The sequence below is a fragment of the Loxodonta africana genome, chromosome 19 (assembly GCF_030014295.1).
Source record: "Loxodonta africana isolate mLoxAfr1 chromosome 19, mLoxAfr1.hap2, whole genome shotgun sequence".
NCBI classification, from domain to species: Eukaryota; Metazoa; Chordata; class Mammalia; order Proboscidea; family Elephantidae; genus Loxodonta; species Loxodonta africana.
Window position 1 is genome coordinate 4,044,390 of NC_087360.1, and position 6,641 is coordinate 4,051,030.

Sequence of the window (6,641 nt, forward strand, 5' to 3'; positions counted from 1 at the left end):
CTGCAATATCAATGACTTCTTCATTGCAAATAACTTTCTTCGCCAACATAAAGAGCGGGTATACACGTGGACCTCACCAGATGGAACACACAGGAATCAAATCTACTACACCTGTGGAAAGGGTCAGTGGAAAAGGTCAATATAATCAGTCAGAACAAGGCCAGGGGCTGACTGTGAAACAGACCATCAATTGCTCATATGCAAGTTCAAGTTGAAGCTGAGGAAAATTATAACAAGTCCACAAGAGCTAAAGTACAACCTTGAGTATATCACACCTGAATTTAGAGACCATCTCCAGTATAGACCTGACCCGTTGAACACTAATGACCAAAGACCAGATGAGTTGTAGAATGACATCAAGGACATCATACATGAAGAAAGCAAGAGATCATTAAAAAAAAACAGGAAAGAAAGAGACCAAAATGGATGTCAGAAGAGACTCGGAAACTCCCTCTTGAATGTTGAGTAGCTAAAATGAACAGAAGAAACAGTGAAGTGAAAGAGCTGAACAGAAGATTTAAAAGGGCGGCTTGAGAAGACAAAGTATGATAATGACGAGTGCAAATCCCTGGAGACAGAAAACTAAATGGGAAGAATACTGGGCATTTCTCATTCTGAAAGAACTGAAGGAAAAATTCAAGTCTCGAATTGCAACAGTGAAGGATTCTAGGGGCAAAATAGTGGACGACGCAGGAAGCATCAAAAGGAGATGGAAGGAATACACAGAGTCACTATACCAAAAAGAATTAGTTGACATTCAACAATTTCATGATGTAGCATATGACCAAGAACCAATGGTACCGAAGGAAGAAGTCCAAGCTGCGCTGAAGGGATTGGTGGAAAACAAGGCTGTAGGAATTGACAGAACACCGATGGAGATGTTTCAGCAAATGGATGCAATACTGGAAGTGCTCACTATCTATGCCAAGAAATTTGGAAGACAGCTTCCTGGCCAACCAATTGGAAGAGATCCATATTTATGCCTATTCCAAAGAAAGGTGATTCAACTCAGCACAGAAATTATCGAACAATATCATTAATATCACACACGATTAAAATTTTGCCGAAGATCGTTCAACAGCAGTTGCAGCAGTACATTGACAGGGAACTACCAGAAATTCAATCTGGGTACAGAAGAGGATATGGAGTTAGGGATATCATCACTGGTGTCAGACGGATCCTGGCTGAAAGCCAAGAATACCTGAAAGATGTTTTTACCTGTGTTTTATTGGCTATGAAAAGGCATTTGACTGTGTGCATCATAACAAATTATGGATAACATTGAGAAGAATGGGAATTCCAGAACACTTAATTGTGCTCATGAGAAACCTGTACATAGATCAAGAGGCAGTCGTTCCAACAGAATAAGGGGTTACTGCGTGGTTTAAAGTCAGGAAATGTGTGCATCAAGGTTGTATCCTTTCACCATGCTCATTCAATCTGTATTCTGGGCAAATAATTCAAGAAGCTGGACAATATTATGAAGAATAATAGGGTATCAGGATTGGAGGAAGACTTATTGATAACTTTTGTTGTGCAGATGACACAACCTTGCTTGCTGAAAGTAAAGAGGCTTTGAAACCCTGATGAGGATCAAACACTACAGCCTTCAGTGTGAATTACACTTCAACATGAAGAAAACAAAAATCCTCACAACTGGACCCATAAGCAACATCTTGATAAATGGAGAAAATATTGAAGTTGTCAAAGATTTCATTTTACTTGGGCCCACAATCAACACCCATGGAAGTGCAGCCGAGAAATCAAGGGACGCACTGCATTGGGTAAATCTGCTGCAGAAGACCTCTTTAAAGTGTTAGGAAGCAAAGATGTCACTTTAAGGGCTAAGGTGCACCTGACCCAGGCCATTGTGTTTTCAGTAGCCCCATATGCATGCAAAAACTGGACAATGAGTAAGGAAGACTGAAGAAGAATTGATGCATTTGAATTATGGTGTTGGCAAAGAATATTGAATATACCGTGAACTGCCAGAAGAATGAGCAAAACTCTCATGGAAGGAGTACAGCTAAAATGCGTCTTAGAAGCAGGGATGGCGAGACTTTGTCTCACCCATTTTGGGCATGTTATCAGGAGGGATCATTCCTTGGAGAAGGATACCATGCTTGGTAGAGGGTCAGTGAAAATGAGAAAGACCCTCAACGAGATGGATTGACACAGTGGCTGCCACAATGGGTTCAAGCATAACAACAATTGTGAGGATGACAGAGGACCAGGCAGTGTTTTGTTGTGTTGTACACAGGGTCCTTATGAGTCAGAGCCAATTTGATGACAACTCACAACAGAGAAGGCAGTGCAATATGAAGACCTGAGCAGCAGAGGGCGCCACATGCTGGACTTGCAGACAAATTTATGAAATATAAATTTTTCTTTTATTTTAATTATAGTTTTGAATTTACATGAATAGCTGTGAATATTTCAAGGCTTGACTCCTACTTCTTTCCCCCTTTGTCTATGTGGGACTCCATTACTAATGTTAATTGAGCACTTACTACATGTTTGTTGTTGGTATATGTTGTTATATGTTATGTGCTGTTACTGTATGCTGGTTCTTAGAAATAACTGTGGCCAAAGTCTCAAATTCATTCACATCTGTCTCTCTGTCTCTGCAGCTTTTCTCTGCCTCCCAGCTCCCCTCTTCCTCCGTGGGGCATGGCTGCCGCACACAGCATGGAACTTGATTGCTGACCAGCCCTCAAGCTATCCACCCAGTTTGTTGTTCTCGTTTGGGAATAAAATAGAATAGGAGGGAAAATTTCAGATACACAAAGATATTTACAGTAAATTTAAGAGTGATAAGCATAGACACAACTTACAGCTTTCCACCACTGATGAGAGTCTGGCCTCCACATTCTGTGTCCTGAGTTAATAGCCTTGATTCAGCTTGGGATCAGGTGCCCATCCCGGAAAAAATGACTGTGGCCGAGGAGGGAGATCACGCTAAGAATAACACGGCAGTTCCTTTGTGAACTATGGGGTAGGATGGAGGGATCTCCCAGGAGATTAGCGGCGTGTTGGGTAGTCCAAAAAACCAGTTGACATCAAGTTGATCCTGACTCATGGCAAACCCATGTGTGTCAGAGTAGAACTGCTCCATAGGGTTTTCAATGGCTAATTTTTTCAGAAGTAGATCTCCAGGCTTTTCTTCTGAGGTGCCACTGGGTAGACTCTCACCTCCAACCCTTTGGTTAGCAATGAGTGCGTACCGTTTGCACCATCGAGGGACTTGCAATCAGTTGCCATCAAGTTGACTCCAACTCATGGAGACCCCATGTGTTTCAGAGTAGAACTGTGCTCTGTAGGGTTTTCAGTGGCTGATTTTTGGAAGTAGATTCCCAGGCCTTTGGGTTAGCAGCCAAACATGTTGACGAATAGAGAATACAATGAATGATGCAGGAGAAACGTGGCGCAGAGTACAGATGTGTTCACTCTAAAAAAAATTTAAACTGTGCACTTACGATTTATATACTATTTGGTGTATATTTTTGTTTTTAAGGAAGGTTTATCAAAATCACAATTCATCTCTCTGGAGGAGGAATGGCAGATGCGTTCACAATCTGTGGTGGGGATTAGGGAAAGGGTTCATGGGGTGGGATTTGGAAAGTGCCTTTGTAGTGGACTTTGATTTTTTCTTTCCTCCCAACACAGCCCAGCATCTCTTTGCCTGTGATGTGGGTCTAACCCAGTAAGCACATCCTGTCCCGCTGCCTGGAGTCCCTGGGTTGTGCAAATGGTTAATGTACTCAGCTGCTAACCAAAAGGTTGGAGGTTCGAGTCCACCCAGAGCCACCTCGGAAGAAAGGCCTGGCAATCTACTTCTGAAAAATCAGCCATTGAAAACCCTATGGAGTACAGTTCTGCCCTCACACACGTGGGGTCGCCACGAGTTGAAATCGACTGGATGGCAACCGGTTGACTGGCTCAAGACTAAGGCGGCTCAGGGTTATGTTTTGCGGGACATTGGCTGTTAGTCTGAGGAGTAGCTGGTGATTAATGAAGTATTATTTCTGGTATTAGTTTTGAAGCAATCATATGAACATTCAAAGAAAAGAAAAAACAAACACAAATGACACACTATGAGAATCCCACAGGGAGATCTACTTGTATTTTTGTTTGAGTTTCTGTCATATTAGCTTGGGAAATAGTGTGTGTCTTGGATTTTGGTTTTTGTCTGGACTTTTTTTTCATTCTATGTAATTAGGGAGCTGACAACAGTATAACTGGATTAAACAAGTAAAATCAAAGAAGAATCATACCTGTAATTTTATCACTATACACAACAAAGCCATTTTGTCCCTCCCTCCGTGGTTCCTTCTCCCTCCCTTTCTCCCTTTTTTCTCCGTCTTTTCTTCCTTCCTTCCTAACTTCCTTTCTTTCTGTGGTGTTTGTAAATGAAGCAGCTTGCATAATGCCAGCACATAGTAGGTAAAATATAAACATTATTTGACCATCTTTTTCAGTCCACACCTAAACATTTATGTACTTGTGTGTGTGTTTTACTTACCATTATATCATGTGCATTTTTTAGTGTTACTCCAGACTTCATAATTACCCCTTTAGCTGGTGCATGTGTTTGTGAGTGACCATCCCGTAATTTATCTGCAAGACTTTCATGGTTCAGGGGGACCTTGGTTGGTTCTCCATGGTTAGCAACCATTTTCTCTTTTTCTGCCAACGACACCCTCATTTCCTTGTGGGGAGCTGCCCTCCCCACCCTCTATCCATATCATTCAAGTGGGGTCAAGTCCTTCCCTGTTCCTAGCATGAACACATGACCTGGGCACGGGTGCTATTTCCTTCTTTTGGACACAGAGATACTCAGTCTTGAACACATGACCCAAACCAAGCCAGTGAGATTCAATCCTTTGAGTTCTGTACTAACTACTGGGTCAGAGAAGTTCTCTGTCCATCAAGATTGCTAGCAGAGGAGGGTGGGCTGTGGGCTGAACTTCCAAACACCACCATTTGAAAAGAACCTGCTTGAATGTAGAGCCAACACGGAGAGACAGAGAAAGAAACTCAACCCTACCCCCGAGGCTATGGCCCTTGGTAGCCCCGCTAACTCAGAACTGAAGCCACTCCCACAGCTCACCTTTAAACAGGCTATAAAACAAATAATAATACGTGTGAGGAATGTGCTTCTCAGTTCAGTCAAGTATATGAGACTGAATGGGTCGCACCTGCCCAAAAGCAAATACGAGGAGGCAGGAAGGGACAAGAAAACTGGACAAATGGACACGGGGAACCCGGGGTAGAAAGGGAAAGGGGGAGAGTGCTGACACGTTACGAGGATTGCAGCTAATGCCATGGAACAGTTTGTGTATGCATTTTTGAATAAAAAACTAATTAACGCTGTAAGCTTTCACCTAAAACACAATAAGATTCTTCTAAAAAAGGCTAATTGAAATAAAACTATTTTCTTCACATAAAAAAAAAGAAAAGAAAGGAACTCAGTCCTGATGACTGCTTTGATAAAACAAGTATCACCTTTGTCTTTCTTCAGAGGGAACGCCAACACTCCGCCGTGGCTTTCAAGGCTGTCTCCATGCAGGAATTGCAGTTTTATCCTGTGCCACCCACCTCCTGAACCTCTATATTCCAGACACAGTAGTCTTTGCTCATGCTTCTCTTCATGCCTCTCTCGGTCCCACGTCAGGGCCTTTGCACGTGCTGTTCCCTCGACCTAAAATGCTTTCGCCACCCTCTTCTCCTGGTGACTCACTCATTCTGTAGGTCTCAGCTCCAATACCACTTCTCTGAAAGCCCCTTGCCCCACATTAATTTACCCCAAATATCCTGTTATATTCCCATGGCATTTGCTGCTATTTGAATATTATTTGCTTATTGTTTTTCTTTCCGTAAAGTCTGTCTCCCCAACTATTCTGTTTCATGGAAGTAGGCAATATGCTTATTTCGTTTCCAGCTGTGTTCCCAGCAACTGTCAAAGTGTCTCCTAATAAATATGGAATAACTTCATCCATAAATCAATCTCTGTTGTGCTGAGTTTGCATGCATGGAAGTATACTTGCATTCTGTGATTCTGTCAGTCTACAGCTCTTTCCTGAGACCCTGTTGTGGCCCTTCCAGAGTACAGGCCCGTGCTTCTACAGACACCTCCTCACACCCTCCGCACATCACCCGTGAGACCACAGTGCATACTTATAGAGACACCAAGATGGCTGACAGGCATTTCCAGCGCTTAGGGGGTCCTCAGTCTAGGACACATGAGATGGGGTTTATCCATAACCTTCCAAGTGAAGGATTTTTTTCTTTAATGGGTCCCCTGAAAGACCCATTAACCTTGGCACAGCCAAAGGGTTAGTCAGAATTTGGAGGGGGGGGAGGGTGTATGTGTGGGTGTGTGTGACCTCTAGGAACTCAATTGAGATCCAAGTTTCCTTATTGTGATAATAAAAAATACCAGTGTTCTTTTTGAAACAAAATCCAAGATTGAGCACTTCCTGGTATCTCTCCTTGGTCGGCTAATCTCTAGTGTCTTGCTCCAGGTTCTCTTGAATGTACTGGAAAACTCAATTGAAACGGGCCTCATCACAAAGGGAATTGATTGGCTGATGTAACTGAAAGTGCAAAGCAGAGCAGGCTTCAGGCGCAGCTTGATCCAT